Source organism: Pteropus alecto, unplaced genomic scaffold (genome assembly GCF_000325575.1).
Source record: "Pteropus alecto unplaced genomic scaffold, ASM32557v1 scaffold40, whole genome shotgun sequence".
In the NCBI taxonomy this organism is placed as follows: Eukaryota; Metazoa; Chordata; class Mammalia; order Chiroptera; family Pteropodidae; genus Pteropus; species Pteropus alecto.
Window position 1 is genome coordinate 20,440,225 of NW_006431919.1, and position 11,422 is coordinate 20,451,646.

An 11,422-nucleotide genomic window follows, 5' to 3' on the forward strand; every position below is an offset into this window, starting at 1 on the left:
GCTCTTGTGCCCCCGGGCTGAGTGTGTGTCCACCTACGGAAACTCTGAGGTGCCCAGTAGTTCACCAGAAGGGAGCATGAGAGAGTGTAGGGCACCGGGGACCCAGAAACAGGAGCCAGGTTCACGGCTGAAGAATTCGGAAGTTAGAGGCTGGCTAAGGCCGCCGTGGAGGCCCAGTGAGGAGAGGGGCCGGGAGTGGGAGGCACCTGCGCTGCCTGCATTTGGCACAAGGATGGAAAAGTTCCATGGAGGGCGGGGGGCCAAATGGATGGCGGGGAAGGTAAGCGAGCTTGAGCTTTACCTACAGCAAGGACATTGACCCAGCAGGCTGCCTGCCCGGTGAAGAATGCCGCCCTGACATGCAGGACCACTGAGCCAGGAGCTGGGGGCTGGCACAGGTTGTCCGCCCGAAAAAGAGCCATCGCGTGGCCTCCTACGTAACGCAGGTCAGCCAGCATTCGGCGGTGAGAGGGACAAACAGCACCGAGCAAGGAGAGATCTGTGCTGCTTCCTCTGCAGCCACGCGCCAGGTGACGACGTTTTGGTCAACAGTGGACTGCATACGTGACAGGGCCCCAGAGAGTATGAGGGGGCCTAAAAGTCCTGCTGTAGGGCACTGCGTCACTCGTGTGTCTGTGTGACACTGGGGTAAACCAGCCACTGCACTGCCAGTCGTATGAAAGTACAGGACATACAACTACGCACAGTGCACACTTGGCAACGGCGATAGAGGCCAGCGTTGCTGGTTTACGTATTATACTATAGTTTCTATTGTTACTCTAGAGTGCACTCTATTTATAAGGAAAAGTTTGCTGTAAAATAGGATGTCAGGTTACGCCAGCATCATCCTTGGACATCTCCTTTTGATTTCATCTCGAGCTGTTTTGCACAGGAACGTGCCGCACAGGCTACAGTGCAGCCCGGGGGTCACAGGCTCGGCACACGGCCTCGGCATGAGGCAGGCCGTGCCGGCTAGGTGTGTGCGCATGCACCCTGCGATGTTCACGCTACCGTCAAATCAGGTAATGATGCGTTTCTCAGGATGCGTCCCCATCGTTAAGTGGTGCCTGACTGTACTTCCCCCACTCGTACCCTAACCCTGGAGGAGGGAGAAGAAATCCAACGAGAAGAGCCGGGAGAAGCAGACACACAACGTCACAGGCCCGTCCCCCGGGGCGGTTCCACACCTGCAGCTCCGTGGGTGGGGTGGGGGGAGGGAGAAGCTGGAACCGGATGTGAGGGTGAAGCGTGCTCTAGACAGAGCATGTCAGGGAACTGTTCTTTCTTATAACCTGAAGTGACTGGACAGCTGTGGCTTCCCTGAGACACCATCCTCCTGGTCCGGACGTCTGGTGGGTTGAATTGTCTCCCCAGAAGATATACTGGAGTCGTAGCCCTCAGTACCTCGGTATGACCTTATTTAGAAATAGTCTTTGCAGATGATCAAGCTAAAATGAGGCCAGGAGGGTGGGCCCTAATCCAATGTGACTGTGTCCTTATAAAACGGGGAACTGTGGATGCAGAGACACGCACAGGGAGAATGTCACATGAAGACAAAGGCAGAGATCAGGGTGACGCAGCAGAAACCAAGGAATGACAGACAGACTGCCAATAAACCTCCAGAAGCCGGGGAGGGGCCTGGAGCAGATCCTCCCTCAGCCACAGACGGAACATACCCTGTGACACCTTGATCTTGGACTTTTGGCCTCCAGAACCACGAGAGATTAAATTTCTGTTGTTTAAGCCATTCAGCTGGTAGTACTGTGTTACTCAGCCCCAGGAAGCTAATACGGGAAGGCAGACCCTCCAGCAGACCCTCCAGCGTGGGTCAAAAACAGTAGCTGGAGACACTTTACTCCATTTCCTGTTTGTATACATCAACTTCAGCCCGTGGAATGGGATTTTATAATCATATAAAGAAAACTTCTGTAGAAAACACACAAAATGTTAAAAATGTTACCCTCGCATCGTAGGATTTTTGGGGTTTGTTTTTACACAGTGCCATTTTCTACTTTTTAAAAAAATTAATTTATTTATTTTTATGGTGACATTGCTTAATGAAATCCAATAAGTTTCAGCTTCCTACTTCTTAAAACAAACGTGCTCACTGTTTAATATTTAAGTATTTCATAAGAATACACACATATCATCTTACTGGGGTTTCTCTCCATGACCTCCCATCAGAGTCCTTCCCCTGGACTCAGGAGAGGAATCTGCAAGGTGGGAAGGGGCGGGTGTCAGCGACGAACTATGGCACACAGGGGGACGCCCCCACCCGGGGACAGGAGCCCCGGGGCTAGTGCTGGCTCAGCCTCTAGTAAGCTGGGTGGCTCTGAACACCTCTCTCATACCTGTTTTCTTACCATGAGAAGGAAAAACAAAATACTCTTAAGAAAGCAACTTCCGTGCCTTGATAAACGAGAGGGTTGCGCATCACTGGAAGTGAGGTACGGGGGTGACGGTGCGATGGGATGGGCTGAAATCAGTGGAGAATGAGAGGAAGGGCGCCGAGTGCAGAGATACGGGTGGCTGGGGTCACCTTCTGGATCACTTCGATCCCTTCTCTCCTTGTTCGTCCTCTCACACCCTGAAGCGGGGGACCCCGGTCCTCCTAGCAAACCTTCCCCTAACCCAACTCCTGGATGGTCCCTGACCTCTGGCCGGCAGAACTGTGAGCCGGCGGCTACTGCTTTAAATCACTACATTTGTAGTAATGTGTGACACAGAGAACCAACCCAGACTGCCACTGAGTGCTCAGCAGAAAGAGAAGGGCTGGACAGGTGACCAGAGACGACTCCCTGGGCAGTGACAATCTGGAGGAGGGGAATGGCTGCCACTGTGGGAAGCCTCATCCTTCCAGAAATTTCTCTGACGCTGCTGGGGGAAGGGCTGCAAACCCTGCTGCTCCCGGAGCCCAGGTAAGACCTACTGGGGACCTACTGCACCTGGCAGGGAAAAGGAGCAGGGCGGGCATGTGTCCTGGGCTCACGCTTCTAGATCCTCCTACCACAGGGGTTGAGCAGCGTCCCTGACAGCCCCAGCCCTGACACTCAGGGACCCAGGGCCCTCCTAGGGCTGAGAAAGAAAGAGCACCCTGCCCTCTACCACCAGACTAGCCCCCACTGAGGAGCAAGCCGGAGCATCAGAACCAAGAGAGTCAAAGTGGGTTAGGCCAGCAGCAGAGGGAGCAACAGCTATCGGCCCACTGTCTGCACAGTGATGCCAGAGAAATGCAAAGCCAGCGGTGGCCTGATGGTAACCATAGCAACAACAAATGCCAGCCAGTTCAACTCTTGACCAGTCTCATCGCAACCAACCTCCTGCCCTGCCCCCAACTCTCCCCCTCCCCGCAGCTTCCACACAGTGACAGCCAAGGAGAAGTCTCTTTTTGCCGACACACAATGTCGGACGTTTGATAAACAAAATACGAAACATACAAAAAGCAAGAAAGAGCAACCCATGACGAACAGACAAAGCAAGGACCAGGAGCCAACCCAATCTTAGGTCTGTGTCGCCCATGAATGTAGACGATGCACACGCAGCTCAAACGCACATAAATACTGACGCAATAAGGAGAAACTGGCAAATCCTCTACCGCAGTAAGATTTCAGGATACAGTTTGAGAAATGAAAATCTAGGATACAAAAAACGGAGTAAGGATGTATAACATTTGAATGACAAAAGATTGATCTATTGGATCAGACAGAAGAATATACTTGATAATTAGAGAATATACATTCTTTTTCGGCACATCTGGGATAGTTATAAAAATTGAGAAATAAGCTAAAAAATAAACCTCCATATTGCATAGATGCCACCCTCTAAACCAAAAATCAATAAAACTAGAAAATTGTAAAAAGGACATGAAAATGTTTGTGATGACTGCAAAGTACTACATATCAAAGTTGGTGGATAATTACAAACACACACTTAAAGGAAAAGTATAGCCCTAAGATAAGCATTAAATAAAAATTGAAAAATAGGAAAAGAGAGTAAATCTAGAAAACATAAACAAGTATGAGCAGAGATTTAAAAAGAAGAAATCAAAGAAAGAAAGGAGATAAAAAAAATCCTGCCACCAATGTATTACCTGAATCTAGGATTGTTCTATCATAACTGGCCTGTACTCTTCAAAAACGTCAATGTTATTGAAGATAATGAAATACTGGAGAACCAAAGAGATGTAAGAAAAACAGCAATGCATGAGCTGAGATTTCTTTAGCTAGAAAGGGTATTATGGAGATGATTAGTGAAATCTGAGTAAGACGTGCGGCTTAGACAATGGTACGTTATCAACGCTAGTATTTTGATTTTGATCATTATACTGTGATGGTGTGACAGAAAGGTCCTTGTCTCGGGGAAATGCACACTGAAGGAGCCACACACACACGTACGGAGGGGGGAGGAAAAGGAGGATAAAGCAAGCTGTTGTGTAAATGAGCCAAAGATGGTTATGCACAGTGATCCCTGGGTTGTTTATTTCTTCTCAGCTGCCTGAGACTGTTAGCTCAGAAGGCCAGCAGCAGCACACTGAAATGTCAACATGCAAGTGTTTTCAACGCAGCCCAAAGCTAAGCAGATCTGTAGTCATCTACAGCCCGCCTGCTTTGCCTACCCCTAAGAGGCTCTCACCCAGAGATGCCTAGGGGTTCCCTTGTCCTCAGCCCTCTGGGAAATGGCCCCTGGTGGTCTCGTGCTTCCAGGGACATGCCCCCTCCCCATGTGAATTCCTAAATAAAGCTTCCATGTGCTCCTGTCACCTCATGGTTATAGCTTTTTCCTTAACTGGCCTTGAAATTCCTTGACATCCCCCCACCCCCCATAAAAATGTAAAATGTTAATATTTGGGGAATTTAGATGAAAGGTATTCAGGAATTCTTTGTATTATTCTACTATTGCAATTGTAAGTCTGAAATTGTGCCCCAACAAAAATTTAAAAAGAGAAAACTAAAATCAATTTTTGGAAAGGAATTATTAAAACCAATAAACTAATTAGCTTGTATTTAAAAATAATATATAGACTGACTTCAGGTATGACTGATCAAGAAAACAAGAGAAGGCAAATACACATAATTTTGAGATATGAAAAAGGAGACAATTTCAGTAGAGATTTTTAAAAATTATTAGACAACTACAAATGACTTAATGCTAAAAAATATACCCACAGAAGAAACACCAGACACCATCAAATTCTGTTCAAGATTTTTTGTGATGTGCAAAAGCCAAAATGGATTTGAATCTAGGATATATGAAAAATACTAAAGATAATCAAGAAGAAGCCAATCCAAAAGAAACACAGGCAAATGTATGAACACACAAGTCATATACATTGTTTACAGCTATATACATTTTGTTTACTTAACATTTTGTTAAATAAACAAAAACAGAGAAGAATATATAGCAATTTCAGGAGTTGTGACCCCAGAGAGAGAGGAAGGAAAATGGAACAGGTAGGATGCAAAAGGGGTCCATACGATATGTATAAGGTTTCAGTTCTTTAGAAAATCTGAAGCAAATAAACTTTAACATTTGCTCAATCTGGATGATGGGTACAAAAGTTTCTTGTTTTACTTCCTAGGCATCTGAGATATTTTCTAATATTACTAAGTAAAAACAGTAAAAAAAAATTATGAACTGTCACAGGGAATATCTCCTTTAATAAGACCCAAGTTCAAGTCATAATGGGAAAACATTGATACGTTGGGCCTTGTGAAGATTTAAAATTAGAGTACTGGTTCCGTTTTTTTTCCCCCCAGCTCAAGTCCATTCCATCTTGAACAAGAAAGCATCAACGAAAGACAAATCCGTCATCTCGGCATCACTTCCCACCTTCGCCATTGCCGTAAAAGAACAGTCTACACTAAACTGTCTCCACAGCCTCCCCTCTTCATCTATCTGCAAACAGGTGCGCTCACGCTGCCCCGGCTTCTCGTACCCAGGCCCGCTGCCACATGCTCACATCTGAGGTACATCCGCCACTCACTTTGCTCACTACTTTGTTTCAGCCGCCATCAACTCTACTCATTGCTGGCATATTCTGACTCAAGGACAAATATAACCATGTGGCTGCCTCGCTTAAAACGCTTCAGGCACCCAGGACCCAGGCTGCACCCCCTAACCTACCTTGATCTGCTCCCGGAGCCACCTCCAGCCTCACCTCCCAGAAGCTCCTCTACGACGCCACATCCAGCAGCACCCGCTTGTGTGATGCTCCTCACCTTTGCATGTGCTGTCCCCCTCCTCTGGCACACCCTTTTGCCCCTTTGCACCTACAGAGACCTGACTTCTCTTTAAGTCTGATCTTTAGTCACCCTTCCCCAGTAGGAACTGACCGCCCTCCCTGGGTGTCCATTCACCCAGTAACGGTAACTACGGGGACATCCACACGTGAGGGCACTTATCTGCTCACGTGACCAACATCGCCACAGGACCCCGGCCAAGGATGGGACCAGGTGCTTCCCTGGGACCTGATCCAGACATTCAATAAAGGTTTGTCCGATGAAGACAAACACTGGAGATCCCCGAAATAACGATCCTCTCACGGCCTTCCTTCGTTGCCCTCATAGCTCAGAGCCTACCGTTGGTTGTGATGTGAGGTCCACGGGGAGTGGGGAGGCGGGAGAGGGTGGAAGGGGGGCTTTCCTCAGCAATCCCTCCCGCCCAAAGGAGGCCAGGACGCCTGAGCGGGGTTCAGGGGCCTGACTGGGCAGAGAAGCTCTGGGTCAAGGGAAGAAAACGAATCCATCGTTGGGAAAGAGGGGTGACCGTTCAGGGGAAAGCTGACCCCCCGCTCACCGGCGCCAAGGCTGTCACTGGATCCCCTGCGGATGGTGGACTCCGATGACGCCGAGCTGCAGGAGGACAGAGAAGCGGTGAGACCTGGCCGGCAGGTGGCCCCCGCCCCACACCAGACAGGATCCCTGACCCTCTGCCGAAGACGTCAGACGGAGCCTCCCACCAGACCCCCGCGCGGGGCACCCCTCCCGGCGGCCGCCCGGCTCTGCAGCGTGCAGGTCACCGCACGAGCCCGCTCGACAGGCCGGCGTGGAGCCCGAGGTGCAGCGGCCACCTCAGACGAACCAGGTTCCCGGTGCTAGCCGCCCGAGCCCAGCCTGCGGTCCGGAAGCACGCAGATCGCACCCAGAGTCCTCCCAACGCTGCGTAGGTGTCCCTGCATTGGGCGGAACTACAACTCCCGGGAGTCTCCGCGGCGAGGTGGTTCCGGTCAGCCGCGACGCACTTCCGGCCACGGTGGCGGCCGTTGTGCCTGCGGGCGTGGCGTGGCGGCGTGGCGCCGTGGGCTGGCGCAAGATGAGCCCCTGGCGGCCATGGTGGCCCGGCGGGCAGTGGGCGAGCGCACCCCTCCCCACGGGGCAGCGTCCCGCCGGGTCTGACCGGACCCCAGCCCTATGCCGTCTTGAGGGGCGGCTTATGGCCACCCCAGCGTTGGCCGCCCAACCTGGGCCAGGCTGTAGGACGCGTACCAGAAAGTCTACTGACTGGGGGAGTGAGGGGGGAGGACTTTTTTTTTAAGGTCTATCCTTCGGGCCGCACGATAATCCCCGAAATAGGTATCGTTATCCCCATTTCCCAGATGAAGAATCAGAGGCAGCCCTTCTCAGTGTTTTTACTCTGGGGGAATCCTTGAAATAATTCTCAGGTCTCAGGGGGCCTCTACCTAAATATGTCTGCGGCTCATGACAGATTAAGGCAATCACGAAGTTATGCTATACTGACTATACGAACAGTCGCCAGACCACGTATACAAACAGGACTCTGACCTACCATTGCTGCAACCTACCCGGAAACAAGGCCTTATCTACAACAAACAGCCCCGGGGAGCCGGATGGCTATCTCTAGTCACAGTCCAGGAAGCTAAACAATAACTTATCAAACAGTCGGCCCCAAATGATCCAGACTTGATCAATAACTGGCAACTTCTCTAATTTTTATTCCCACTTCTAAGTTAGGACCAACCAGAGAAAATCAAATATGCACCCCTAACACATCACACAGGACACCCCATTTCTAGTTAGCTGGCCTCTGGCTTCCTTATGCCAACAGCCTCCAGCAAGGGCCGACCAGAAGCTCTGCATTTTTTCCACTGTAAAGCTTTTAACATTCCTCTGCCAACCTTTGAGTCTCTGCCAAAACATATGACAGTGATTGATTCCTATGCTATAGCGATCTCTGAATAAATAGCTTTTGCCTGTTCTAATTTGGGTGGTCTTCACTTATTTTCAGGGGTATAATTAATTAATATTTTTCTGTAGATTCTGTTTATATTGATTAGCTACTCTTTTACGTGGTTTCCCCCTCATCATTTGCCATTAAAAATTTATTATTTAAAATTCACAACAAAGAAGGTCGACGTGAAAAGAAATTTAAAATGTAAATGATGCTTTTTATATGCATATAGCATTTATACTACTAAAGTTATCAAAACTTAAACTTTGGGATATCCTATATTACATAATAGCATTAATAAATTGTACTTCCTATTTTATCATGTTGCTGGAATTGCCTGTGGAGTCTGAACAACCAGTCTAAAATAGATATTCTTGAAGACGTTTGGTGAGAGAGAGAAAGGTTAGGGACAATGAATGTCATGTGATTTAAAAAATTCTATTAAAATGGTCATTTTTGCTATTTATGAACATGTTCAAATAGTAAGTTGCATATCAATGAATCTATCTTGCATTAGTATTGGAACAACCCATTAGAACTTTGAAAATACAGTTAGATTTGGCTCATGCATTTTTTTTTTTTTTTTGGAAAAAATAGTAATATTCTTTTGTAAATGGGATTGCTTTTCCTTTTGTTTCTATTTCCTAGGTCAGATTTGGACATCAGGAATTTGAGTCCTTTGCAGATTCAGCTACAGAGGTTTTTACCTTTTAGTGTGTTCTAGAGAAGTATAAACAGTACAAATGACCTCTTTTAAAAACTTTCAAAAGATTAATTTGTGAACCTTCTGAGTGTAGAACCTTTTTTATAAGATAAATCTTTGGGGGTTTTATGTCTTTTATTTCTTCCTGCTTAACTGATTTTGGTAATATATTTTTCTTCCAATTTGTCCTTTGAGTATTTTCAAGTTTTTTACTAAGCTATTTATTATGCCTACTACTTTAAATAATTTCAAATTTACAGATCTATTTTTAGAGAGCTTTCCAAGAATTGGTATCTCTTTTGTATTGATTAGTACAACCAGAAAATTGTTTATCACTTGTTCATTTTTTCCAAAGACAATGCTTTAGATTTGTTAATTCAATTTTTCCTTTCCTTCTCTAATGAGAGAGAAAAACTCTCACGGTTATCATCTTCTAACGTCAAGATTGCATGGAAACTTTTTTAAACGGGAAAGGGAACATTCCACTTCTAATTACAAAAGGAGAACTAAAAATGGATGGAGCTATGTTATTTAGGACATGGCAAAAACTGCTGTAATAGAGACGCCAAAACAACAATGCCTTAAAAATCATAGACAATTATGTCTCATAAACCCACCTGGACAGCTCCGAGGGGAGTTAGAAAACTAGGCTCCTTCTAAATTACTACTCTACCACCCCTTGAGTGTTTCCCCCATCTCTATGGTTCAAGATGGCCAACATGACACCTACCTCTCAACCAGTAGTAAGAGAGAAAAAGGAAATGCATAGAATACCCATCCTTTTAAGGGCACAATCCAGAAGAATCGCAGTCACTTCTGCTCATATCCCAGTGGACAGGTCTTAGTCATACAAGCACTGTTATCTACAGAGAAGACTGGAAAATGAAGGCTTTATTCCTGGAGGGCAATATTTCCAGCTAAAAATTGGGGATTCTATTACTTTAGAAGCAGAGAACAGATATTGAGAGATAACCAGCAGTCTCTGCCATAGGAGATAAGAGAGGACACAAAGTGTCACAGAGAATGGCAGCCAAACAAATGAAGTAGATTGTGATATCGACCATGAACCTCCCTCCACTTCATCAAGTTAGACTATAGATAGCACTGAGTTTTATTTATTTTCTCCATTTCACCAGAGGACAAAATTTAATCTTCCGGGGATGGAAGTAAAAATGATAAGCAGTAATAGCTACCTGGATGTGCTGGATAAAATTGGAGACAAGAGAATCTAACTGCTCTGATTATAGATTTTCATGTTTTTCAATTTATTTGAAGAATATAATACACGTATGGTGTAACAAATCAAACAATACAAACAGAGAGAGAGCTAATTCCCCGCCCCCATATTCCAAAGTAACAAATATGAATAGCCTAATATCTATTATTTCAATAATACTCCTACCTCTATGTATCATTTAAAATCATCCAAAGACCATTCACATTTAATGTGATTATTAATATGGTTGGGTTTAAATCTCTCATCTTGCTATTTGTTTTCTATTTGTCCCATTTGTTCTATGTTCTCTCATCTTTTCCTGACTTCTTTTGGATTAATTGAATGTTTTTTATGATTCCTTTCTCAGTACTTTTAGGCTGCTGTAACAGAATGCCATAGACTGACTGGCTTATAAACAACAAACATTTCTCCCAGTTCTGGAGGCTGAAAAGTCCAAGATCAGGGCCCCAGCAGACTCAGTATCTGGTAAGAGCCTGCTTCCTGGTTCACACAGGCAGGTCTTCTGATGTGTCCAAAATGGCAGAAGTGGGGAGGGAGCTCTCTGGGGTCTCTTTTATAAGGCCATCATAAGGGCCCTACCTTCTCATGACTTCCTAAAGACCCCACCCCCTAATACCATCACATTGGGGGGGGGGGGGAGGTGGCAACATATGAATTTTGGGGGGACACATTAAGTCTATAAGAACTCTATTTTATCCCCTTTGTTGGCTTATTAGCTGTAACTCTGTGTTTTATTTTATGGCTGTTTTAGATTCATAGTATCCATTTTAACTTATAAGCTATCTTCAAGTGATATTCTAGGACATTATATGGGGCCCTGTCTGGCACTCTGTCCTGAGAACTCTTTAGCTACTGTGGTCTCCTTGGACCTTCAGGCCCAGCTCCTTAACTCAGGGAATCCGCTGGCCTTCTCCTGGGTTACCCTCTTTGTGCCTAAGCCTGAAAACTCTCCCAAGGCTGGAAGCTGGGACAATCGGACGGTTCCTTCATTTATTTCCCAGCTCTCATGAATCACAGTCCATTTCCTGATATCCAGTGTCTCACAAATTGTTTCATATATTTTATCTGGTTTTGTTTTTTTCAGTTGTAAGGGCAAATATGGTTCCTGTTATTCCGTCTTTACTAGAAACAAAAGTTTGCCTTCATTTCTGAAAGATTTTCACTGGGAATAGAATTATGGGTTGATGGGGGTTTTTCTTTTTTTTCTTTTGGCACTTGAAAAGATGTCATTCCATTTTCTTTCTGACTTGCAGAATTTCTTCTTTTTCCGCATAGATGTTGCCTTTATTTTGTGT

General features: G+C 46.0%; 1 long non-coding RNA gene across 1 annotated transcript in view; it reads right to left on the reverse strand.

Annotated features, from left to right (window-relative positions):
• LOC107195283 overlaps nt 1-7,175 on the reverse strand; it is a 10,478-nt gene extending 3,303 nt beyond the window's left edge. The window contains exons 1-2 of the long non-coding RNA XR_003044639.1: nt 7,081-7,175; nt 6,796-6,851 (exon numbers count right to left, since the gene is read on the reverse strand). This is a non-coding gene — a long non-coding RNA (uncharacterized LOC107195283). The remainder of the gene's footprint in view (nt 1-6,795; nt 6,852-7,080) is intronic.
• Nucleotides 7,176-11,422: the final 4,247 nt, after the last annotated feature.